The following is a 25,794-nucleotide window of genomic DNA, read 5'->3' as shown; positions in this document are numbered from 1 at the left end:
TCCATCAATGTAATCCACTATATAAACAAACTGTGTGTCAGTACTCCTGGGAGACCCATTCTCTCTGGGAGGATATTAGGTATGGAGAGCTGTGGTACAGGGTCAGCTCTGGGGTACAGACAGAAACTAGAAGGATCTTGTCCCCAGCTGATCCTTGGTTCCTGTGTCCTGATGGCTCTGTGAAGGTTCCTCTCAGGCCAGAAATTTGAAGATAAGTGGTCATACCTGTGCTTGCAGGTGTGTAGGCACTCCTGGGAGACCAGCTCTCTCCTGGAGGTATTTGTGTATGAAGCTCTGTGGCAAAGGATCAGCTCTGTGCAGAGAGACACAGGAATGCTCCCTTCCCAGGGTACCCCTTCAGGTGTCCTGAGGGTTCTGGGAGGGTTCCTATGATCAGGAAGGCTCCCATTTCAGGCTGCCCCTTGGCTCCTATGTCCTGAGGGTTTCGGGCGGGTTCCTCTGAGCAGCAGTGGTGGTCCTACCTGTACTCAAAGGCCTGTCTGCACTCCTGGGAGGCTAGCTCTCTCCCAGCACCACCTGGGTATGGGGCCCTGTGGCAGAGGACCAGTTCCAGGCAACTCCTATGTTAATGCAGAAATGTACCTAACTATTACCTTTAGAAGTTTGTGTGTTTTCAGACACCAATGAAGATCAGACACCAATGAAGAGAAAGCAAGAAAGACAAACGAAGGAACCCAGGGGATTTAAGCCTCACAAACTTCCTGAACTGCCATTTCCTCAAAATTTGCATCCAGAACTATTTCAAAGCAGCTAGCTCAGATGTCCAGCATTACAGACTGCTTCAGCCAGGACTTCAGTTAAGCTCTACACATTTTTCTCAGAATGAATACAGCTAGCTCTCCCAGGACTTTGCCAATAGCCCAATTTTCTTAGGATCCCCAAAAGATATCTTTACTCTCAGACAAAAGGAAGCAATTTTAAAGACATGATGTCCCCATTACTGAGAGGTGGGGTGAGTCACTCCTTGGGTTATAGATGTTTTTTGCTGTTTAGGGGGGTCAGTTACAAGTTGTCATCCATCTTGATCAGGGAGGAAACAAAGGAAAGGAGGTTAAAATCAGGGATCTCCTTTCTTTCTTTCTTTCTTTCTTTCTTTCTTTCTTTCTTTCTTTCTTTCTTTCCTTCTTCCCTCCCTCCCTCCCTCCCTCCCTCCCTCCCTCCTTCCTCCTTCCTTCCTTCCCTTCCTTCCTTCCCTTCCCCCTTCCTTCCTTCCTCCTTCCTTCCTTCCTCCTTTCTTCTTTCTTTCTTTCTTTCTTTCTTTCTTTCTTTCTTTCTTTCTTTCTCATTCTTGACTCTAGTTTTCTTTCTCTCCTATCTAGTATTAGAGGAACCGAGGGGAAAGGGGATAAAAGGAAAATGGAGAGGATTATTTATCTACTTTTAAACTAAAAAGCAACAAGTCTCAAATATTTTACATTTGGTATGGATTTTTTTATACTGACAGAAATTCAAAGTTAAAATTGTTTTACAACATAGTGTATCTTTTAACTCTTATTTAAAGTATTGTGCATATGCAACACATTTTAAAAGTAAAGTTCTAGACTTAGGAAAGCTACTAGTTCCAACTGTTTAGAATAATTGAGAAATGCAAGTTAGTAGTCAGTCACCTATAAACAAACCTATAAATAATGTTAGGTATTAGTTAATTACAGAAATAAGCTTATTTAGCCTCCGACATAAAGTTTTAAAGTTCAGTAATAAGTAAATATCTAGAAACAAGCAAAGTTTGTCTATTTATATGTATTTTTAAAAGATGGTCCTCAAATTCTTCATAGAGCTGAAGGATCTGACATTTAGCATATTTTAATAATTAAAGGCTTTTCAGAGAGTCAAACAGGCAGCACCCCCATTCATCTTCAAATCAGAAAATGCACACTAAAGAACTTCCAACTGCAGTTTGCTTGAATTGTGGCAAAAACGGAAAAATGAACTATTTATAGGAAAATGTAGTCATGCTATTAGAAATATACACATGCAGTTGACCAACAGTACAGTGGAGGAGGGTGGAGTCTACATGTTTAATCTGTGATTTCAGCAAAAGGGACAGGCAGAGGAGCTATCCATGGTATAAATCACAGATCCAGTATGGTTAATGTCAGCTTGGCCCTTCACACTGAGCTGTAGCAACAGCTGTCAGGGTCCTTGTTGGGAACTTTATTCCAGGAGGTAACACTTAAAATAGGGACACATGGCTGCTATAGCACAGATGCTGAGCCATTAGAACAGATGTCAGTCATGAGCCACCAATGGCCAATGAGCAGCTTAGGAAACCTGTGATCTATGAAATCCATATGATCTTATGATCCCCATCCCCTGTGAAAGCCTGGATTCACACATTTCCAGCTCTGATAGACCAATTGGGCATCTCCAATTTAATGTATTACCAGGCCACTATCCCCTACTCCATTTTCTTGAGGGTCTTTTCCTGATGCCCAGTGCATCTGTGTGTTGAATTCCATATGCTGAGAACCACTGATGGGTTTCTCTAGTAAAACCTAGCTTTTATGTATTTAGGAAACTCACTATACATTCTCAAAACCCTGAAGACTTGCTAACTAGAAAGACTTGAGATTCAATGAACACACAGTACCAGCTGTCGCATGAAGGATCTGATGAGTAATAACACAGCTGTAGCATCAATGGGTTGAGTCTCCAGCCATGAGTCAAGAGAGAAAGTGCATCTATACCATGAATGTGGACAGTTATTCCAAAATCCCATGAAAAGGGGGCACCTGGATTTGAACCAGGGACATCTTGATCTGCAGATGCTCTACCCTGAGCTATACCCCGACTAGTAACAGTATACACAGTTAATAATCTTCATCTGAGTGATGATAAACTATGACTGACTACAAAGTTAAATTACAGATGCTCACAGACTTACTTTCCAGAAGTTGCCAGGCCTGACTGGTGAGATGCCTTTTACAGCCTTGCAGCTTTCTAGCCCATCCCTGGAAAGCATAACCAGTCAAAAAAAGGAGTGGGATGCCTGCAGATCCTGAGCCTACTAACACTGCTATCCTGAATTAGCTCCTGAGCAGGCCAACTGCCTTCTACATGAGCCCCCAGATACTCCTCTCTTCCTTCTCTGAAGACAGATGGACTGTCTCTCAGAGTTCTCACAGGACCCTAGTTGGAACCAGCAGCAGCTTGCTGTAGGATCCCTCTCTTCCTGGGACAGCAGCTCAGACAGTCTTTAGCATCTGAGGGTGAAGCCAGTGAACAGTGGTCTCTGGAACGGAAAGAGAAGCTCACAGGGGAAATGTACACCCTACACAGACAGTCCAATTCTGTGACTGTCATCCTTACTTCTGACTACAGATTTACCAGAGAGCCACAGAACCACATCCTTTTATGAATAGGCTTTATTATTGGTCCCCGGACACTTGCTGTCACTATAACTGCTGGGCTTAAAAAGTCCCTAAATTCTCCCTCAATACACTTTTCTTCTATTTAGAAGCAAACAGAAGCAGAGAAACTAGGTATATGCAGGAACAGGGGAGAAAGATATTCAGAATGGGAGAGACAGTCAGCATGTAAAAAGAGATGGAAGACAGCCATGTGTCCACATGATGCCCAGGTCTTTAGCTTCCAGCTCTGATGAGGACCATGACTGGAGAGAATAAAAGAAATGGGAATGAGTGTTTTATATCTCCATGAGTAAAAACAATCTTGTGGTAGGGGGCACCTGGATTTGAACCAGGGACCTCTTGATCTGCAGTCAAATGCTCTACCCCTGAGCTATACCCCCACCTGTTTATTAGTGTCTTCTAGGCACTCAGAACCTGCATGGCCACTCCCTGACTCTTAATATCTGGCATGGTCACCTGCCACTGTTCTGTCATCATCTGCTTCCTCCTATGAGGCCCAGCCCTGAGCTGCCTCTGCTCATCTGACTGCCATGTCCTCATGAATGACCAGCACTCTCCTGCTGAGGTCCTCCCTGAGGCAGGAGGCTTCAGGTGGTGCTTCTTCAACCTTCAACTCAACAAAACCCCACATGCAACACAAGGGCTACTTAGCTGGCCTCTGGAGGAGCTACATCAGCAGAGCAGGGCACAGAGAAACCTCACACTGTGGCCTCTCCCTGAGCCTTCAAACCCGTCACCACTACACAAACTTGTTTTCATATATTTTTAATAAAAATATATGCACAATTAAATTATTTTGAAAAATCAATATTGTTTTGTAAAATGTTACTAAGAAAACAACCACATGTATCCTGAAATCTTTTGTTTAGTTCATTGCTCCTGTCATCCAAGGGAGCCATTCCCCAGAGGGTTAGCCATCTCTGCTAGTCTAGCCTGTGCACTTAGGAAAAAACACGTACAGCGTGCTGTCTCTTATGTCATCTTGTCTACACCATGTCTAACTAACCGACTTGTGGATGAGATCATAACTTCACCTCCTCTTCCATTCTGACTTTCCAGATACAGTCGTGTCCCAGCTTTTGGTTGGATGACTCTGTGTTTATATCATGATGATTTGTTCACACTGTAGGACTGATGTCAGTCATTCTAAACAGGGTCAAGATAGCTGGTGGAACTTTAGTTTTTCCTCAAGTTAATGGCAGCCTCATGTTTAAACTTTTTGATTTCTTTCAACATCTTCTATACATGTTGAGGTCTCTATGAAATATCTTTCTGAACAATTTTCCATGCACAGATCATCAAAAATAAACATCTATACTTTCTGTTTCCTGTAGTGACCCAGGTTCCTGCTCCTTTCTTCTGGTTTCCTACAAACCACATTGCATGGTCAAGGCACTGTGGATCCCTCCGCCTTCACCAGGTAATATTTCCTTTCCACCATCTCTTCTGTGTGAAAGTGTCTCTTATCAGATTTAAAGTTCTTCAATGTTTCTTATCACAATGACATTTGTTCCTTTGGGAGTGGAAACCTTCTGATAAGAGGTGAATGAAGTAAAATGTCTAGCCTTTGTATGTGTGATAAGAATGATACTTCTTCCCACATGCTGTACTAATAGTTTGTACATTTATTTTAAATATTTTTCATACAACAATTTGGTGGTGTTAATGAGAATGTCTCCATAGGCTCACATATTTGAATGTTAGGTCCCCAGTCAGTAAGACTATTTAGGGAGGCTTGGGGGGTGTGACTGTGTAAAGAAAGTATGTCACTGAGCATATAAGTTGAGGTTTGAAATTCTCCATTGGGCCCAGACACTTTGCTTCCTGCTCCTGTGTCAGATGTAACCTCTCAGTTTGTGCTCCAGTGACAAACCTGCCTGCTTGCTACCATGCTTCTTGCCATGGCCATCACAGACTTAAAGTAAAACATGTAAGCAATCCCCCAGTTAAGTGCTTCCTTTGATAATAATTTACCTTGATTGTGATGTGTGTTGGTCGCAACAGTGTAGTATACTAACCATATATGTACCACTATAGTAACAGAGAACAATAAGAAAAGAGTTGATACTGGGGCCTGTGTTGTTGTTATAACAGGACCTAACAATGCTGCTTGTTGGAGGAATATGGGAGATGACTGGACTTTAGATTAGAAAAGCAGTTGAACACACAGGCTGTACCTAGGTCTCCCTTCACATATGCAGAAGATGTGTAGCTTGGTCTCCATGTGGAGACAAGGCTATCCCAAAGGCTATTGCCTGTACATTGGATATGCTCTCCTAGGTGTGCTGCCATGTCTGGCCTCAGTGGGAAAGGATGCATGTAGCCTGGAAGAGACTTGATATGCCAGGGAGGGGAATACAGAGGGAGCCCCCACCTGCTCAGAGGAGAAGGGGGGATGGGAGGAAGGGTTGTGGGAGGGATACTGGGAGGGGACAGTGAATAGGATGTAAAGTGAATAAGTAAAATAAAGAAACTAATGAAGAGCACTTGAAAGCTATACTTGTGATGTAATGGGTCTTACTAGCAGGAGCTTGGAAAAAACTTTTGCTCAGAGAAATGAGGTTGTGTAATATAGATTAAGATCTGTCAGAGGGGAAGAATATTAGAATTATTAACAAATTTCGGCAAAATATATGTCTGAAATTGTCCTTGTTTTAAATATCTACAATGGACTAAATAGAACAGGTTTGGATCATTAGTGTAATAAGAGGAGATTTCAAGATAACCTAGTGTTGACTCTTTCATATGGTTACGACTTATCACTCTTTTGCAGATCTGAAGTGGAAAGGAAAAGATGGGCAAAATGAAACACAAAACAGATGACACTGCACCTTGGACTTATCCACCAGCTTTGGCTCTTACAGCCTTTCTGCCTCCTCTTCAGCACAGCACTCTGACCTTGGGTGTAGGGGTTTGAGGAAGGGATCCCATTTACTACTGAGTGCTGCACAGTCTCTCACCCTCTCTACACTGCCCATTTGTGGGTCTCCCTGTTAACTTCCATCTCCTGCAAGAAGAAGCTCCTCCAATGTGAGCTGACTAAAGAACTGGACTGTGGGTGGAGCAGTCCATCATTAGCAGTCATTTTATTGCAGTGCATCTTTAGCAGAACATTAGTAGTAGGTTTTCTTCTAGGACCCATGACCTAGCTAGTCCAAGGATCGAGGCCACGACAGCAGGATTAGATATGGGTACCGTATAATGGGGCAGGCATCTCTGCCTTTTTTGAAAAAAGTTATGGATAAACTTATGACATTGTGTCACCAGCTATTCCAAAGGTTTTTGTCTTTTCTCCACAACATACTGGTAAGCCCCTATTGCTGAGGAAAAAACTATGTTTTATAATCTTTTCATTAATTCTTTGAGATATCATACAGTGTATTTTGATCATATTCACCTTCAACTCCTTTTATCTCCTCTACACAGAGCCATCCGACCTTTGTACCCCAGGCTCTGTGTCCTCCTACTTGTGCTGTCCATCTGCTTCTGGGGCAGAAGTGTTCTACTGCAATAAATTGACTTACCAAGAGCCACTCCCTTAAAGAAAACAGTTCTCTCTTCCTCAAAGCCATCAGTTGTTAAACACCCAGACTTCTGAGGGTGCCTTGTGTAGGTGGGTCTGCAGGATGAGATAAATGCACACTTCCAGGTGTTTGTGTTCTGTCTCAGCTGTGAAACAGGATAGGAGGGTGCTGGTCTCCAGGAGGTGACAGACAGGTGTGCAGAGCTGGCTTAGGGCTGGGTCTCAAATGACAAAGCAGATGATTTCAGAGTACTGGAAAGTACACATGTTGGGGAGTGGCCATACAGCTTCAGAGATGTTTATGAGATATACATGAAGCAGATGGGGGCATAGCTCAGGGGTAGAGCATTTGACTGCAGATCAAGAGGTCCCTGGTTCAAATCCAGGTGCCCCCTTCTTATTGTCTCCTTAATATACAAGAGTCCAAATGTGAAGTATTGGTTCACAAAGAGCTTCCTAACAGATTGTGCTCCCTTATGCTCTGTATTCTGCTCAGGACTTGTCTCTATGCTGTTCTCTGAGAGGAGCTAGTATAGGACCACTGTGAACCATCCAGGCGATGTGGCACAGGTTGCACTCCAAGGCTCTGTAAGGCTCACTTGGTGCAGACAGTCACAGAGAAGAGTCCTATGAACCTGAGGAGTGGCTTTTTCCTCTGGGAATTTCTATAGCTGTCCTATCAGGAAGTCCCTAGAGAGCCTCCTATAGGGTGATTCTTAGTTCCACTTCCCCCTAACCTGTGCTGTAGCTCCTGCTCAGTGAGAGGAAAGACCCAATCTATGAATTTGACTCCTATGTATACTAAGACTCTGAGGAAAATGGAAAGTGACTGATCTCTCCACGTCTATTCATGGTGGCTGATAAGTGACCAGAGCTAATGAGCTCCATGTGTGTCATTGAGTGAATAAATGATGGAGTGAAGTGATGAGCACCCTGCTGATGTCCTGGAGGATAAAGTTCTCTCTGGGTTGCAGATTGGGCTAATGAAGACCCAGAACCCTCAGCTCTTGTCTTGGCCATTTACGAAAAATTAATTGTGAATTGAAGGAAACCACTATGATTAAGTGTCTTCCTATATCCGAAGGAGAGATCTGCAGCACACCCAGAGAGAGAGGGGGGTGCATTTAGGTCGGCTAATGAAAGTTGGAGGGGAGAGGGGTGGAGGGAAGACTTTAGTAGAAAAATTCTTCCAGGTTCAAGATCAGTAGAGGAAGCAGTAGATCATGAACACAGAGCAAGCATGGGTGTGGTACCAAGTTGGAAGAGGTGATAATGAGAGACTTCCTTACCTATAAAATGGGGGTATAGCTCAGGGGTAGAGCATTTGACTGCAGATCAAGAGGTACCTGGTTCAAATCCAGGTGCACCCTTCCTTAAATATGATTTTGGTACTGACCTTGCCACATCAACCTTATTTGAGTCTTCAATGAACCTAGGAGATCTCCATTACTTGAAGTTTCTTGAGTAAACTGCATAGCCTCCCTCTATGGGCTGCATAATACAAGGTAATTTGAGATCTTCCATAAATATGACTTAGCCTTAAGAGTACTTAACAGAATTCTCACACAAAGGCACAAACTCACAAGACTCTGAATCAATTCAACACCCACCCCCCTCCTCAGGTTTACACAATGATTAGAAACAGAAAATGATGAAAGGACAAAATGTAATAAATTTTCCTATAAAGGAAGATGTGGGTTTCCATCCTAAGTTTCTGCAAATCCTCTTTACAATGGATGAGTGTCCCAGGAAGTGTCAAAGAATTTTACACCAAAGGCAAAATCTTATAGTCTACCCTAACCTACAAGGAGCAGGTGAAATATACAGCACAAGCTAACGTCATGGTAGAAAACTTGTCAAAAGTAGTACTAGAAACTAAGAGAAAATAAGAAATCTTTGTGGCTCCAGGACACCCCTGACTAACAACTCAAAGGGAAATATCCCAGACCTGGCACAGAAGTATCGTCTCTGGCAATCTATGGCTTCTTGGATGAGCATAACCCCCTGTGTAGGGAAATTTCAGTTAAACCCTCCTGTTCTGAGACCCCAGGAAAATACAGGTATTGCCATTGCTCACAGATGGATGCCCACTAGCACATGCTCACTATATCCTGTTGATGAAGACACCACGCATATTAGTCACAGGACATGGTGAACCGAGTTGGCACTGACCAGGAAGCATCCTCCTTGTTGGCTAGCTTTGGGGGAACTGGAAGGTGCTTTGTAAAGTTACCAACAGTCTTGCCTAGCTGTGGGCTCTGTGAACGTCAATGATGACCTGCATGGCAGGTCATGAGGCTGAAACCACCTTTTGTTGGGTTCAAAACACCATGTGTTCAAAGAACACATGGCAAGTGGGATAGGGTAGGCCAGGAGCAAATGTCTTTAGTGCCCACATGAGAAAACCTACACCAGGTTCACTGGAAACAGTACCTTAGATGACCTACCTGTGTCTCTAAAAACCTCTAGGGATGTTTCAGTTATACTTGTTTATACCTATTAATTTTATATAAGCCACTTCATGCTACAGATGTGGAAAATCATTGCTTAAATCAGGCCCAAGCAAGACCCAAGTCATAGTGACCAAATCATAGCAGAGTTCACATTAATGATTCAGGGACTCTTGTGCCAGCCTTCCTGAGCAGGGATTGAGCAGCCGCCATTGTCTCTCATCTTCCTCCCTCTTGTGAAATTCCTCAATGTAGCAGCACAAGAAATAATCTGAAGAATGGCTCCATCCTCAAAATTGTGGAGAAGTGAGAGTCAGAGACTCTGGATGGTCTCTGGAGTGTGACATGGTCAGCAGTGGGCCCAGCATGGCACGGCCTTTACTCAGGGATTTCATGAACTGTAAGTAATTGCCCTGCCAGTGACTTATGCCCTGGTACCTGTGTAGACTCTCCTCATTAGCAACACATCCCTGCACTGCCTCACCAGGGATGCTCTGTGAGTTCTCATCTCCAGTGCCCTAGGAAACCTGACTCACTACTAATGAAATTAGTATTAAAGAAAGATAGGGATACTGAAAATTCCCAACACTGGTGATATGCGTGTGTGTGTGTGTGCTTATAATTGCATGTGTGTGGGTGTATGAATGTGTATGTGCTTTTGGGAGTGTGTGTGTGTGTGTGTGTATTTATGAGTATTTTTGTGTGGGTGTGTATGTATAATATATTTGCATGTATAATCTGTGTACATAACTGGAGTGAATGGAAGAATCAGGACTAAGTGTTTTATATCTCCATGACTAAAACAAACTTTTGGTAAGGGGGCACCTGGATTTGAACCAGGGACCTCTTGATCTGCAGTCAAATGCTCTACCCCTGAGCTATACCCCCACATGTTTATTAGTGTCTCATGGACACTCAGAACCTTCATGTCCATTTCCTGGTTGCTAATATCTGGAATGTCCACATGCCACTTCTCTGTCATCATCTGCTTCCTCCTATGAGACCCAGGCCTGAGGTGCCTCTGCTCATCTAAACACTATATCCTCATGAACGTCTGGCATAGTTTCTGGCTTAGATCCTAGCTGAGGCTGGGGCATTAAATTCAGAAGGCTTCTGCTAGTGCTACTTCAACTTTGAACCCAACTAAAAGAACCATATGCAAACCCAAAAGCTGACCTTTGGAGGTGACTGGGAGACAGGAGTGGACAGAATGGAAAGATCTCCATCTGCTTAGGACTCTTTGATCAGATTCTCTAGAAGGGACATAGAAAACACCCCTTCTTAATAACCAAGGGAAAGAAGAGTCTACAGATATGATGAAGGACATCTGGAGACCATGGTCACTGAAACATGAGACAGGACACTGGATGATAGCAAATGATCAGCAGGACTCAGAGTCTTAGAGAAGATTCAGATAAAGTTCCTGTGCTCTGATCTTGTAAACTATGGAGAATTTCTCATTCTCACTGCACTGCCTCACCCAAGGATATATTATACGTGGTGATATTTGATTTGCAATATGCTAGATGACTTGACCCACCTCCCACAGACTGGGCCTTACCAGGCTTGCATTTACAATGTTCTTCCCCATACACCTACCACAGGACTCCCAGAATCCCTTCATGACCAGCACACTCCACACTTTGCTGGTCAGCATTTGTGGGGCCTCATTTGGAGCACCAGTATACAGAGCCAGAGTCCTGCTCTGCTTCCCTCCTGTGGTTTTGCATGTAAATTCCTCATCCTGGTGCACTCCCCACTCTACTCTACCCTTCTGCAATGCACATTTGTGTAATGGGCATCTTTTCCTTGATTTTTCACCCTCTGATCTCCTGCCTTTTATTTTCTGGTCCCGAATGTGAATGAAAATCTCCAAATTTGAGAGAGAGTGTTAACCCCATGCTGACCCCAAACCATTAGCTCAGCATCAGCATGAACCAGGTACAAAGACTGCTTATTTGACCAGTTAGAGCATAGCCTACAGAATGTAGGCTTGGGTTTTTTTCAAAACCTACTTTAAGTAGGGTTCTTAAATGTTTCAACCTCCTTTCTAGCCCACCTACCAGAGGTATTGGAAAATGAGAGTTAATAGGAAACAGGAGTTGTAGACCTATTTAGACATGATTCTTTGGGGACAATTTCAACCTTTGGTGTTAGCAGTCCAGTGTACTCAATGAATACAAAACACAAATCAGCAGGGACACTTTGATCCAGAATATACTGAGAGGCTCTGACAAATCGACACGAGTCTGTGGAAGTGTCGAGGGCAGCAGAAGTATCATGAGAAATTCTTTGGCAAGTTACTCTATATGAAGTCACAACAAGCAAAGGTGAGAAACGTGGTGCAAGGTGAACCAATGCAACAGTTTCATCTGTGGGGTTATATTTATTCTCTTCCTAATTGTCACGCATCCTTCACCTGCTTCACCCAAGCATCTGCTCATCTGCCTCTTTCAGCAAGACATCACCTGTCATAACTCAGTCTTCAAAGAAATGAGAAAGTTCCACTTCACATGAATTTCTCCCATGTGAAACCTTCTCCTAGAAACCATCACAAAGCCACACAGATACTAATATGTAAGAGAGGATCATAGTCAAAAGAGGTCGTCTGAGATGAATTAGAGGCCCTAGCACAATTTCTGTAATTTGCATAAGATGATGAGTAAAATCACAGAATGCTTCTTCTTGGGAAAATATTCATTCAGATTTTACCTAGTAAATATACATCTGCTTTATATTTTACTCATAGGACAAGGACTTTAGCTAAGTAGTCAAACTATTACACACAAAAAAGACCAAGCTTAGAGGCTTCACTGGTAAATTCTTAAAGATACATTAGCAGATAACAGAAAATTCACACAAGCATCGCAGAGACTGTGCAGGAGTTTACCATTGATCACTTCACCACAAAATTCAGCACAACCTTAGTATCCAGTTTTGAGAGAAAACTGGAGTGGGGGTGGGGGTGCTCATATGACCTATTTTTAGAAACATGTGCCTGTATTTTTAGAAATATACACAATTAGTTTTTATGAGAACTAACCACCAACCCACTACAAGGTTTCAGCTGAATATTCGAGAAGATTCTTGCATTCAACATTGGATCTTCTTAGCTTCTGTTTCTTGTAACAGAAAAATATGACAATAAAGACTCAAGTGACTCATGGAACTTCTTTGTAAGTGTGCAGAATGGCTGGTATCCTCCAAAACATCACTGGAGTTTGTTACTGATGTGGCAATGCACACCGAGGACAGAGACACTATGACCCCATCACTCTGCTGATTTGAGTCTGTGTTTAGTTTGGAATCTCTGTCACTGTAGAAAGAGCTGAGAAGCTCAGCCCAGTGGAGGACAGTGGGGGTCTGCATGTTCCCTGTGTCTTCAGTAAATGGACAGGTGGAGGAGTTGTCCATGTTACAAAGCAGAGTTCCACCAAGATGAGGCTTTCCTTGGCCCTTTACACTGAGTTGTAGCAACAGCTGCCAAGAAAGTAAGGATCTTCTTTGGAAAACTCATTCTAAGGGGTAGCACTTAAAACAGGGAGACATGGCTGCTACAGAATAGATATTGAGCATATAGAACAGATGTCAGTCATGGCCACCACTGGACACAATCCAGGTCCACAGGTAGTTTGGAAACGCTGTGATCTGTGGAATCTGTGGCTCTTATTCTCCCTGTGAGAGCCTGGAATCCCACATTTCCAGCTCTGATGCACCTACCGAATGTCTCAACCTATGGGCAAACATCATCCCAGTCTCCCCCATTTCATTTATTTACTGTATTTGATGCAGCCCAATACAAACTCATGTTCAATTCTATATTCTAAGAACCACTAATGGTCCTCTCTAGTAAAACGTAGCTTTTCTAGGTTTTGAGAACTCAATCTATAGTCTAGAAATATTGGAGACATGTTCACCAGGAAGACTTGAGATCACATGAACACACACAGCCATCTACCATAAAAGGGATCTGATGGGTGATAACAGTGCTAAGCTCACATGGAGGTGAATCTCAAGCCACCTGAGTAAAAGAGAAAGTAGATATATACTATGAAAATAGTTTCCAAATCCATGAAAAGGGGGCACCTGGATTTGAACCAGGGACCTCTTGATCTGCAGTCAAATGCTCTACCCCTGAGCTATACCCCCACTTGTAACAGTATACACAGTGAATAATCTTCATAAGAGTGGTGATAGATTATGACTGACTATAAAGTTAAATTACAGATGCTTGCAAACCCACTTTCCAGAAGTTGCCAGGCCTGACTGGTGAGATGCCTTCCTCAGCTCTGCAGCTTTCCAGGCCCATCCTTGAATAGCATCATCATCCAAGAAATGGAGCAGAGCAGCCCCAGACCCTGAGCCCATTTCACACTGCTGTCCTCGGTTAGCTCTCGAACTAGCCAACTGCCTTCTAATATGAACCGTCAGACACCCCTCTCCTCCTTCCCTGAAGACAAATGAGCCTCCTCTCTGAGTTCTCATAGGACCCTACCTGGCATTGTCAGCAGGATCCATGTCTTCCTGGGATAACAGCTCAGCCAGTATTAGCCTCTAAGCATGAAGCAAGTGAGCAGTGTGGAAGGGGAAGAGAAGCTCACAAGGGAAATATCTACCCTACACAGACAATCTGATTCTGTGACTAGAATCCTCAGTTCTGACTACAGATTCACCAGAGAGCCACAGAACCACACATTTTTATGGTTAGGCTTTCCTTTCTGATCCTCGGACACTGGTTGTCACTCTAACTGCTGTGCCTAGAAACTCCCTAATTCTACCTTATAGTTCCTGCCTTCTATTTCACATCATATCTGCATAGCTACAAGTCAACAGAACCAGAGAAACTAAGTTTCTACAAGAACAGAGGAGAAAGACAATAAGAATTAGAAGGACAGTCAGCATGTCAGACGACATTTAAGAAAGCCATTTATTCACACGATGAGCTGGTCAGTAACTCCCAGGTCTGGTGAGGTCCATGAATGGAGTAAATGGAAGAAACAGGAGTGAGTATGTGAAGAAACAGGACTGAGTGTGTGATATCTCCATGAGTAAAAACCATCTTGTGGTAGGGGGCAGCTGGATTTGAACCAGGGACCTCTTGATCTACAGTCAAATGCTCTACCCCTGAGCTATACCCCCACCTGTTTATTAGTGTCTCATGGGCACTCAGAACCTGCATGGCCACTCCCTGCTTGCTAACATCTGGCATGTGCACCTGCCAGTGCTCTGTCATCATCGGCTTCCTCCTATGAGGCCCAGCTCTGAGCTGTCTCTGCTCATCTGACTGCCTTGTCCTCTTGAATGACCAGCATTCTCCTGATGAGGTCCTCCCTGAGGCAGGAGGCTTCAGCTGGGGTTACTTCAACCTTCAACTCAACTAAACCCACATCTAACACAAGGGCTACTTTGCTGGCCTCTGGAAGAGATACATCAGCAAAGCACAACACAGAAAATCCTGATACTGTGGCCTCTCCCTGAGCCTTCAAACCCATCACCACTACATGAACTTGTTTTCATCAATTTTCTAATCAAAATGTATGCACAATTTGATTATTTTGAAAACTCAATGTTATTTTTGAAAGATTACTAGGAAAACATACACATCTGAACAGACTTCTGCTGTTTAGTTCTTTGCTCCTGTCATCCAATGGGATCCATTCCCCAGAGGGTTAGCCATCTCTGCTAGTCTGTCCTGTGCACTTAGGGAAGAACACGCACAGTGTGCTGTCTTGTATGTCATCTTGTCTACACATCAGTACCTAACCGACTTGTGGATGAGATCATAACTTCATAGTCTCTTCCATTCCAACTTTCCCAATACAGTCATATCCCAGCTTTTGGTTGGATGACTCTATGTTTATATCACGATGATTTGTTCACACTGTAGAACTGAGGTCAGTCATTCTAAACAGGATCAAGATAGCTGGTGGAACTTTTGCTTTTCCTCGAGTTAATGGCAGCCTCATGCTTAAACCTTTTCATTTCTTTCAACATCTTCTATACATGTTGAGCTCTCTATGAAATATCTTTCTGAACAGTTGTTCCATGCACAGATCACCAATAATAAACATGTACTTTCTGTTTCCTGTAGTGACCCAGGTTCCTGCTCCTTTGTTCTGGTTGCCCACAAACCATACTGCAAGGAGAAGGCACTGTGGATCCCTCCTCCTTCACCAGGTAATTCATCTTTTCCACCATCTCTTCTGTGTGGAAGTGTCGATTTTCAGATTTCAAGTTCTTCAACGTTTCTTATCACAAAGACATTGCTTCCTTTGGGAAGGGAACCCTTATGAGAAGAAAGGAATAACGTAAAATGTCTAGACTTCTATGCGTGATAAGACCTATACTTCTCACATGCTATACTGATAGTCTGTACATTTAATTTAAACATTTTTCATACAATAATATGGTGGTTTGAATGAAAATGGCCCCCATAAGCTCACATATTTAAATGCTAGGTCTCCAGTCCCTGGAACTATTTAGGGACATTTGAGAAGTGGGACTGTGTCAGAGGAAATCAGTCACTGAGCGTATAATTTGAGATTTGAAAATCTCCATCAGACCCAGACCCTCTGCTTCCTGCTTGTGTGTCAGATGTAAACTCTCAGTTTGTGCTCCAGTGACAAGGCTGCCTACGTGCTACCATGCTTCTCACCATGGCCATCAAGGGCTAAACTTAAAAAGTGTAAGCAATCCCCCAGTTAAGTGCTTCCTTTGATGATAATTTCCCTTGATCATGATGTGTGTTCATGGCAATAGTGTAGTATAATAACGGTGTATGTGCCACTATAGTAACAGAAAACAGTAAGAGAAAAGTTGATACTGGGGCCTGTGTTGTTATTATAACAGGACCTAACGATGCTGTTGTTGGAGGAATGTGGGGGATGACTGGAAATTAAATTAAAAAGCAGTTGAACACACAGGCTGTACCTAGGCCTCCCCTCACATATGCAGCAGATGTTCAGCTTGGCCTCCATGTAGAGACAGGGTTATCCCAAAGGCTATTGCCTGTACATAGCATATGCTACCCTAGGTGGGCTGCCATGTCTGGCATCAGTGGGAAAGGATGCATGTAGCCTGGCAGAGACTTTATATGCCAGGGTGGGGGATACAGTGGGGGCACGCACCTGCTCAGAGGAGAAGGAAAATGGAGATAAGGATTGTGGGGTGGGGTATTATGAGGGGCAGTGAGCAGGATGTAGAGTAAATAAGTTTAAAAAAGGTAAGAAAATAATGAAGAGAATTTGAATGCAATACTTGTGATATAATTGGCCTTACTAGCAGGAACTTGGAAAATACTGCTCATCGAAATGAGATTGTTTTATATAGTTACAAATGTGTCAGAGGGGAAGAATATTTGTATTATTAACAAATTTTGGCAAAATAACAGTCTGAAATTGTCCTTGTTTTAAATATCTACAATGGACTAAATAGAACAGTTTTGGATCAATAGTGTTAGCAGAGGAGATTTCAAGACAACCTAGTGTTGACTGTATCATATGGTTACGACTTATCACTCTTTTGCAGATCTGAAGTGGAAAGGAAAAGATGGGCAAAATGAAACACAAAACGGATGACACTGCACCTTGGAGTTATCCACCAGCTTTGGCTCTTACAGCCTTTCTGCCTCCTCTTCAGCACAGCACTCTGACCTTGGGTGTAGGGGTTTGAGGAAGGGATCTCATTTACTACTGAGTGCTGCACAGTCTCTCACCCTCTCTACACTGCCCATTTGTGGGTCTCCCTGTTAACTTCCATCTCCTGCAAGAAGAAGCTCCTCCAATGTGAGCTGACCAAAGCACTGATCTGTGGGTGGAGCAGTCCATCATTAGCAGTCATTTTATTGCAGTGCATCTTTAGCAGAACATTAGTAGTAGGTTTTCCTCTAGGACCCATGACCTAGCTAGTCCCAGCATCAAAGCTACAATACTAGGATTATATATGGGTACCATCTAATGGAATGGATCTTTCAGCCATTTTTTTAAAGTTATGGTTAAACTTATGACATTGTGTCACCAGATATTCCAAATGTTATTGTTTCTTCACCACAACCTGAGGGTAAGACCCTATTGCTGGAAAAAAAAACTGTTTTATGATGTTTTCAATAATACTTTGAGATATCTTATGGTGTATTTTGACCATATTCACCTTCAAGTCCTCCTTTTATCTCCTCTACACAGAGCCATCCCACCTTTGTACCCCAGGCTCTGTGTCCTCCTACTTGTGCTGTCCATCTGCTTCTGGGGAAGAAGTGTTCCACTGCAATAAGATTGACTTTCCAAGAGCCATTCACTTAAAGAAAACAGTTTTCTCCCCTCAAAGCCATCAATTCATTAACCTGCAGCACTTTGAGTGAGGCTTGTATAGGTGGGTCTGAAGATTGAGATAAATATGGACTTCCAGGTATTTGTGTTCTGTCTCAGCTGTGAAACAGGATAGGAGGGTACTGGTCATGGAGAGGTGACAGACAGGTGTGCAGAGTTGGCTTAGGGCTGGGCCTCACAGGAGAAAGCAGGTGATTTCAGAGTACTGGAAAGTACACATGTTGAGGAGTGGCCATGCAGCTTCAGAGATGTTTATGAGATATACATGAAGCAGATGGGGGTATAGCTCAGGGGTAGAGCATTTGACTGCAGATCAAGAGGTCCCTGGTTCAAATCCAGGTGCCCCCTTCTTATTGTCTCCTTAATATACAAGAGACCAAATGTGAAATATTGGTTCACACAGAGCTGCCTAACAGATTGTGCTGCCAAATGCTCTGTATTCTGCTCAGGCCTGGCCTCTGTTCTCTTCTCTGAGAGGAGCTAGTATAGGACCCACTGTGAGAACCATCCAGGACATGTGTTGTGGCACAGGTTGCACTCCAAGGCTCACTTGGTGCAGAAGGTCACAGAGAAGAGTCCTATGAACCTGAGGAGTGGCTTCTTCCTCTGGGAATTTTTATAGCTGTCCTATCAGGAAGTCCCTAGAGAGCCTCCTATAGGGTGATCTTTAGTTCCACTTCCCCATAACCTGTGCTGTGGCTCCTGCTCAGTCAGAGGAAAGACCAATCAATGAATTTGACTCCTATGTATACTAAGACTCTGAGGAAAAAGGAAAGTGACTGATCTCTCTTTATCTATTCACTGTGGCTGATAAGTGACCATAGCTAATGAGCTCCATGTGTGTCACTGAGTGAATAAATGATGGAGTGAAGTGATGAGCACCCTGCTGATGTTCTGGAGGATAAAGTTCTCTCTGGGTTGCAGATTGGGCTAATGAAGACCCAGAATCCTCAGCTCATGTCTTGGCCATTTACGAAAAATTAATTGTGAACTGAAGGAAACCACTATGATTAAGTATCTTTCTAGATCTGAAGGAGAGATCTGCAGCACACCCAGAGAGAGAGAGGGGTGCATTTAGGTCGGCTAATGAAAGTTGGAGGGGAGAGGGGTGGAGGGAAGACTTTAGTAGAAAAATCCTTCCAGGTTCAAGATCAGTAGAGGAAGCAGTAGATCATGAACACAGAGCAAGCATGGGTGTGGTACCAAGTGGTAAGAGGTGATAATGAGAGGCTGCCTAACCTATAAAATGGGGGTATAGCTCAGGGGGAGAGCATTTGACTGCAGATCAAGAGGTACCTGGTTCAAATCCAGGTGCCCCTTTTCTTAAATATGATTTTGGTACTGACCTTGCCACATCAACCTTATTTGAGTCTTCAATGAACCTAGGAGATCTCCATTACTTGAAGTTTCTTGATTAAACTGCATAGCCTCCCTCTCTGGGCTGCATAATACAAGGTAATTTGAGATCTTCCATAAATATGACTTAGCCTTAAGAGTACTTACCAGAATTCTCACACAAAGGCACAAACTCACAAGACTCCAAATCTGTGCAACACCCACCCCCCTCTTCAGGTTTGTACAATGATTAGAAACAGAAAATGATGAAAGGACAAAATGTAATAAATTTTCCTATAAAGGAAGATGTGGGTTTCCATCCTAAGTTTCTGCAAATCTTCTTTACAACGGATGAGTGTCGCAAGAAGTGCCAAAGAAGTTTACACCAAAGGCAAAATCTTATAGTCTACCCTAACCTACAAGGAGCAGGTGATATATACAGCACAAGCTAACATCATGGTAGTAACCTTGTCAACAGTATCACTTGACACTAAGAGAAAATGAGAAATCTTTGTGGCTCCAGGACACCCTGGACAAACAACTCAAATGGAAATACCCCAGACCTGGCACAGAAATATCATCTCTGGCAATCTATGGCTTCTTGGATGAGCATAACCCCCTGTGTAGGGAAATTTCAGTTAAACCCTGGTGTTCTGAGACCCCCAGGAAAATACAGGTATTGCCATTGCTCACAGATGGATGCCCACTAGCACTAAATGCTGTTGATGAAGACACCACACATATTAGTCACAGGACATGGTGAACCGAGTTGACACTGACCAGGAAGCATCCTCCTTGTTGGCTAGCTTTGGGGGAACTGGAAGGTGCTTTGTAAAGTTACCAACAGTCTTGCCTAGCTGTGGGCTCTGTGAACGTCAATGATGACCTGCATGGCAGGTCATGAGGCTGAAACCACCTTTTGTTGGGTTCAAAACACCATGTGTTCTAAGAACACATGGCAAGTGGGATAGGGTAGGCCAGGAGCAAATGTCTTTAGTGCCCACATGAGAAAACCTACACCAGGTTCACTGGAAACAGTACCTTAGATGACCTACCTGTGTCTCAAAAAACCTCCAGGGATGTTTCAGTTATACTTGTTTATACCTATTAATTTTATATAAGCCACTTCATGCTACAGATGTGGAAAATCATTGCTTAAATCAGGCCCAAGCAAGACCCAAGTCATAGTGACCAAGTCATAGCAGAGTTCACATTAATGATTCAGGGACTCTTGTGCCAGCCTTCCTGAGCAGGGATTGAGCAGCTGCCATTGTCTCTCATCTTCCTCCCTCTTGTGAAATTTCTCAATGTAGCAGCACAAGAAATAATCTGAAGAATGGCTCCATCCTCAAAATTGTGGAGAAGTGAGAGTCAGAGAGACTGGATGGTCTCTGGAGTGTGACATGGTCAGCACTGGGCCCAGCATGGCACGACCTTTACTCAGGGATTTCATGAACTGTAAGTAATTGCCCTGCCAGTGACTTATGAGCTGGTACCTGTGTAGACTCTCCTCATTAGCAACACATCCCTGCACTGCCTCACCAGGGATGCTCTGTGAGTTCTCATCTCCAGTGCCCTAGGAAACCTGACTCAATACTAATGAAATTAGTATTAAAGAAAGATATTGATACTGAAAATTCCCAACACTCATGATATGTGTGTGTGCTTATAATTGCATGTGTGTGGGTGTATGAATGTGTATGTGCATTTGGGAGTGTGTGTGTGTGTGTGTGTGTATTTGTGAGTATTTTTGTGTGGGTGTGTATGTATAATATATTTGCATGTATAATCTGTGTACATAACTGGAGTGAATGGAAGAATCAGGACTAAGTTTTTTATATCTCCATGACTAAAACAAACTTTTGGTAAGGGGGCACCTGGATTTGAACCAGGGACCTCTTGATCTGCAGTCAAATGCTCTACCCCTGAGCTATACCCCCACATGTTTATTAGTGTCTCATGGACACTCAGAACCTTCATGTCCATTTCCTGGTTGCTAATATCTGGAATGTCCACATGCCACTTCTCTGTCATCATCTGCTTCCTCCTATGAGACCCAGGCCTGAGGTGCCTCTGCTCATCTGAACACTATGTCCTCATGAACGTCTGGCATAGTTTCTGGCTTAGATCCTAGCTGAGGCTGGGGCATTAAATTCAGAAGGCTTCTGCTAGTGCTACTTCAACTTTGAACCCAACTAAAAGAGCCATAAGCAAACCCAAAAGCTGACCTTTGGAGGTGACTGGGAGACAGGAGTGGACAGAATGGAAAGATCTCCATCTGCTTAGGACTCTTTGATCAGATTCTCTAGGAGGGACATAGAAAACACCCCTTCTTAATAACCAAGGGAAAGCAGAGTCTACAGATATGATGAAGGACATCTGGAGACCATGGTCACTGAAACATGAGACAGGACATTGGATGATAGCAAATGATCAGCAGGACTCAGAATCTTAGAGCAGATTCAGATAAAGTTCCTGTGCTCTGATCTTGTAAACTATGCAGAATTTCTCATTCTCACTGTACTGCCTCACCCAAGGATATATTATACGTGGTGATATTTGATTTGCAATGTGCTAGATGACTTGACCCACCTCCCACAGACTGGACCTTACCAGGCTTGCATTTACAATGTTCTTCCCCATACACCTACCACAGGACTCCCAGAATCCCTTCATGACCAGCACACTCCACCTGGTCAGCATTTGTGGAGCGTCAATTGGAGCACCAGTGTACAGAGCCAGAGTCCTGCTCTGCTTCCCTCCTGTGGTTTTGCATGTAAATTCCTCACCCTGGTTCACTCCCCACTCTACTCCAGCCTTCTGCAATGCACATTTGTGTATTGGGAATCTTTTCCTTGATTTTTCACCCTCTGATCTACCTTTTATTTTCTGGTCCCAAATGTCAATGAAAATCTCCAAATTTGAGAGAGAGTGTTAACCCCATGCTGACCCCAAACCATTAGCTCAGCATCAGCATGAACCAGGTACAAAGATTGCTTATTTGACCAGTTAGAGCATAGCCTACAGAATGTAGGCTTGGGTTTTTTTCAAAACCTACTTTAAGTAGGGTTCTTAAATGTTTCAACCTCCTTTCTAGCCCACCTACCAGAGGTATTGGAAAATGAGAGTTAATAGGAAACAGGAGTTGTAGACCTGTTTAGAAGTGATTCTTTGGGGACAGTTTCAACCTTTGGTGTCAGCAGTCTAGCGTACTCAATGAATACAAAACACAAATCAGCAGGGACACTTTGATCCAGAAAATACTGAGAGGCTCTGACAAATCGACACGAGTCTGTGGAAGTGTTGAGGGCAGCAGAAGTATCATGAGAAATTCTTTGGCAAGTTACTCTATATGAAGTCACAACAAGCAAAGGTGAGAAACGTGGTGCAAGGTGAACCAATGCAACAGTTTCATCTGTGGGGTTATATTTGTTCTCTTCCTAATCGTCATGCATCCTTCACCTGCTTCCCCAAAGCATCTGCTCATCTGCCTCTTTCAGCAAGACATCACCTGACATAACTCAGTCTTTAAAGAAATGAGAAAGTTCCACTTCACATGAATTTCTGCCATCTGAAACCTTATCCTAGAAACCATCACAAAGCCACACAGATATAAATAAGTAAGAGAGGATCATAGACAAAAGAGGTCATCTGAGGTGACTCAGAGGCCCTAGCACAATTTCTGTAATTTGCATAAGATGATGAGGAAAATCACAGAATGCTTGTTCTTGGGAAAATATTCATTCTGATTTTACCTAGTAAATATACATCTGCTTTATATTTTACTCATAGGACAAGGACTTTTGCAAAGTAGTCAAACCATTACACACAAAAAAGAACAAGCTTAGAGGCCTCACTGGTAAATTCTTAAAGATACATTATACAATTTGCTATACGCATGAAACTCAAGAAGAATGAAGACCAAAATGTGGACACTGTGCCCCTTCTTAGAATTGGGAACAAAACACCCATGGAAGGAGTTACAGAGACAAAATTTGGAGCTGTGATGAAAGGATGGACCATCTAGAGACTGCCGTATCCAGGGATCCATCCCATAAGCAGCTTCTAAACGCTGACACCATTGCATACACTAGCAAGATTTTGCTGAAAGGACCCAAATATAGCTGTCACTTGTGAGACTATGCAGGGGCCTAGCAAACACAGGAGTGGATGCTCACAGTCAGCTATTGGATGTATCACAGGGCTCCCAATGGAGGAGCTAGAGAAAGTACCCAAGGAGCTAAAGGGATCTGCAACCCTATAGTTGGAACAACATGATGAACTAACCAGTACCCCGGAGCTCTTGTCTCTAGCTGCATATGTATCGAAAGATGGCCTAGTCGGCCATCAATGGAAAGAGTGGCCCATTGGACTTGCAAACTTTATATGCCCCAATATAGGGGAATGCCAGGGCCAAAAGAATGGGAATGGGTGGTTAGGGAAGTGGGGGGCGCTATGGGGGACTTTTGGGATAGCATTGGAAATGTAATTGAGGAAAATATGTAATAAAAAATATTAAAAATTAAAAAATAAATACATTAGCAGATAACAGAAAATTCACACAAGCATTGCAGAGACTGTGCAGGAGTTTACTATTGATCACTTCACCACAAAATTCAGCACAACCTTAGTATCCAGTTTTGAGAGAAAACTGGAGTGGGGGTGGGGGTGCTCATATGACCTATTTTTAGAAACATGTGACTGTATTTTTAGAAATATACACAATTAGATTTTATGACTACTAACCACCAACCCGCTACAAGGTTTCAGCTGAATATTCGAGAAGATTCTTCCATTCAACATGGGATCTTCTTAGCTTCTGTTACTTGTAACAGAAAAATATGACAATAAAGACTCAAGTGACTCATGGAACTTCTTTGTAAGTGTGCAGAATGGGTGGTATCCTCCAAAACATCACTGGAGTTTGTCACTGATGTGGCAATGCACACCGAGGACAGAGACACTATGACCCCATCTCTCTGCTGATTTGAGTCTGTGTTTAGTTTGGAATCTCTGTCACTGTAGAAAGAGCTGAGAAGCTCAGCCCAGTGGAGGACAGTGGGGGTCTGCATGTTCCCTGGGTCTTCAGTAAATGGACAGGTGGAGGAGCTGTCCATGTTACAAAGCAGAGTTCCACCAAGATGAGGCTTTCCTTGGCCCTTTACACTGAGTTGTAGCAACAGCTGCCAAGAAAGTAAGGATCTTCTTTGGAAAACTCATTCTAAGGGGTAGCACTTAAAACAGGGAGACATGGCTGCTACAGAATAGATATTGAGCATATAGAACAGATGTCAGTCATGGCCACCACTGGACACAATCCAGGTCCACAGGTAGTTTGGAAACGCTGTGATCTGTGGAATCTGTGGCTCTTATTCTCCCTGTGAGAGCCTGGAATCCCACATTTCCAGCTCTGATGCACCTACCGAATGTCTCAACCTATGGGCAAACATCATCCCAGTCTCCCCCATTTCATTTATTTACTGTATTTGATGCAGCCCAATACAAACTCATGTTCAATTCTATATTCTAAGAACCACTAATGGTCCTCTCTAGTAAAACGTAGCTTTTCTAGGTTTTGAGAACTCAATCTATAGTCTAGAAATATTGGAGACGTGTTCACCAGGAAGACTTGAGATCACATGAACACACACAGCCATCTACCACAAAAGGGATCTGATGGGTGATAACAGTGCTAAGCTCACATGGAGGTGAATCTCAAGCCACCTGAGTAAAAGAGAAAGTAGATATATACTATGAAAATAGTTTCCAAATCCATGAAAAGGGGGCACCTGGATTTGAACCAGGGACCTCTTGATCTGCAGTCAAATGCTCTACCCCTGAGCTATACCCCCACTTGTAACAGTATACACAGTGAATAATCTTCATAAGAGTGGTGATAGATTATGACTGACTATAAAGTTAAATTACAGATGCTTGCAAACCCACTTTCCAGAAGTTGCCAGGCCTGACTGGTGAGATGCCTTCCTCAGCTCTGCAGCTTTCCAGGCCCATCCTTGAATAGCATCATCACCCAAGAAAAGGAGCAGAGCAGCCCCAGACCTTGAGCCCACTTCACACTGCTGTCCTCAGTTAGCTCTTGAACTGGCCAACTGCCTTCTAATATGAACCGCCAGACACCCCTCTCCTCCTTCCCTGAAGACAAATGAGCCTCCTCTCTGAGTTCTCATAGGACCCTACCTGGCATTGTCAGCAGGATCCATGTCTTCCTGGGATAACAGCTCAGCCAGTATTAGCCTCTAAGCATGAAGCAAGTGAGCAGTGTGGAAGGGGAAGAGAAGCTCACAAGGGAAATATCTACCCTACACAGACAATCTGATTCTGTGACTAGAATCCTCAGTTCTGACTACAGATTCACCAGAGAGCCACAGAACCACACATTTTTATGGTTAGGCTTTCCTTTCTGATCCTCGGACACTGGTTGTCACTCTAACTGCTGTGCCTAGAAACTCCCTAATTCTACCTTATAGTTCCTGCCTTCTATTTCACATCATATCTGCATAGCTACAAGTCAACAGAACCAGAGAAACTAAGTTTCTACAAGAACAGAGGAGAAAGACAATAAGAATTAGAAGGACAGTCAGCATGTCAGACGACATTTAAGAAAGCCATTTATTCACACGATGAGCTGGTCAGTAACTCCCAGGTCTGGTGAGGTCCATGAATGGAGTAAATGGAAGAAACAGGAGTGAGTATGTGAAGAAACAGGACTGAGTGTGTGATATCTCCATGAGTAAAAACCATCTTGTGGT

At 43.3% G+C, this 25,794-nt stretch overlaps 1 long non-coding RNA gene and 3 other non-coding genes across 4 annotated transcripts; 3 read left to right on the top strand and 1 right to left on the bottom strand.

Annotated features, from left to right (window-relative positions):
* The first annotated feature begins 664 nt into the window (after positions 1-664).
* Positions 665-6,334, top strand: LOC147003995 (uncharacterized). The gene is made up of 3 exons (XR_015047647.1): positions 665-817; positions 4,727-4,812; positions 6,166-6,334. It is a non-coding gene; the product is annotated as an uncharacterized LOC147003995 (long non-coding RNA).
* Positions 6,335-7,238: 904 nt separating this feature from the next.
* Trnac-gca (transfer RNA cysteine (anticodon GCA)) lies at positions 7,239-7,310 on the top strand. The gene has a single exon. It is a non-coding gene; the product is annotated as a tRNA-Cys (tRNA).
* Positions 7,311-14,432: 7,122 nt separating this feature from the next.
* Trnac-gca (transfer RNA cysteine (anticodon GCA)) lies at positions 14,433-14,504 on the bottom strand. The gene has a single exon. It is a non-coding gene; the product is annotated as a tRNA-Tyr (tRNA).
* A 3,461-nt stretch (positions 14,505-17,965) lies between these two features.
* Trnac-gca (transfer RNA cysteine (anticodon GCA)) lies at positions 17,966-18,037 on the top strand. Its single transcript has one exon. It is a non-coding gene; the product is annotated as a tRNA-Cys (tRNA).
* Positions 18,038-25,794: the final 7,757 nt, after the last annotated feature.

Source organism: Mus caroli, unplaced genomic scaffold, assembly GCF_978045245.1.
Source record: "Mus caroli unplaced genomic scaffold, Mus_caroli_1 scaffold_7, whole genome shotgun sequence".
Classification (NCBI taxonomy): Eukaryota; Metazoa; Chordata; class Mammalia; order Rodentia; family Muridae; genus Mus; species Mus caroli.
This window is presented reverse-complemented; position numbering and strand designations above follow the sequence as displayed.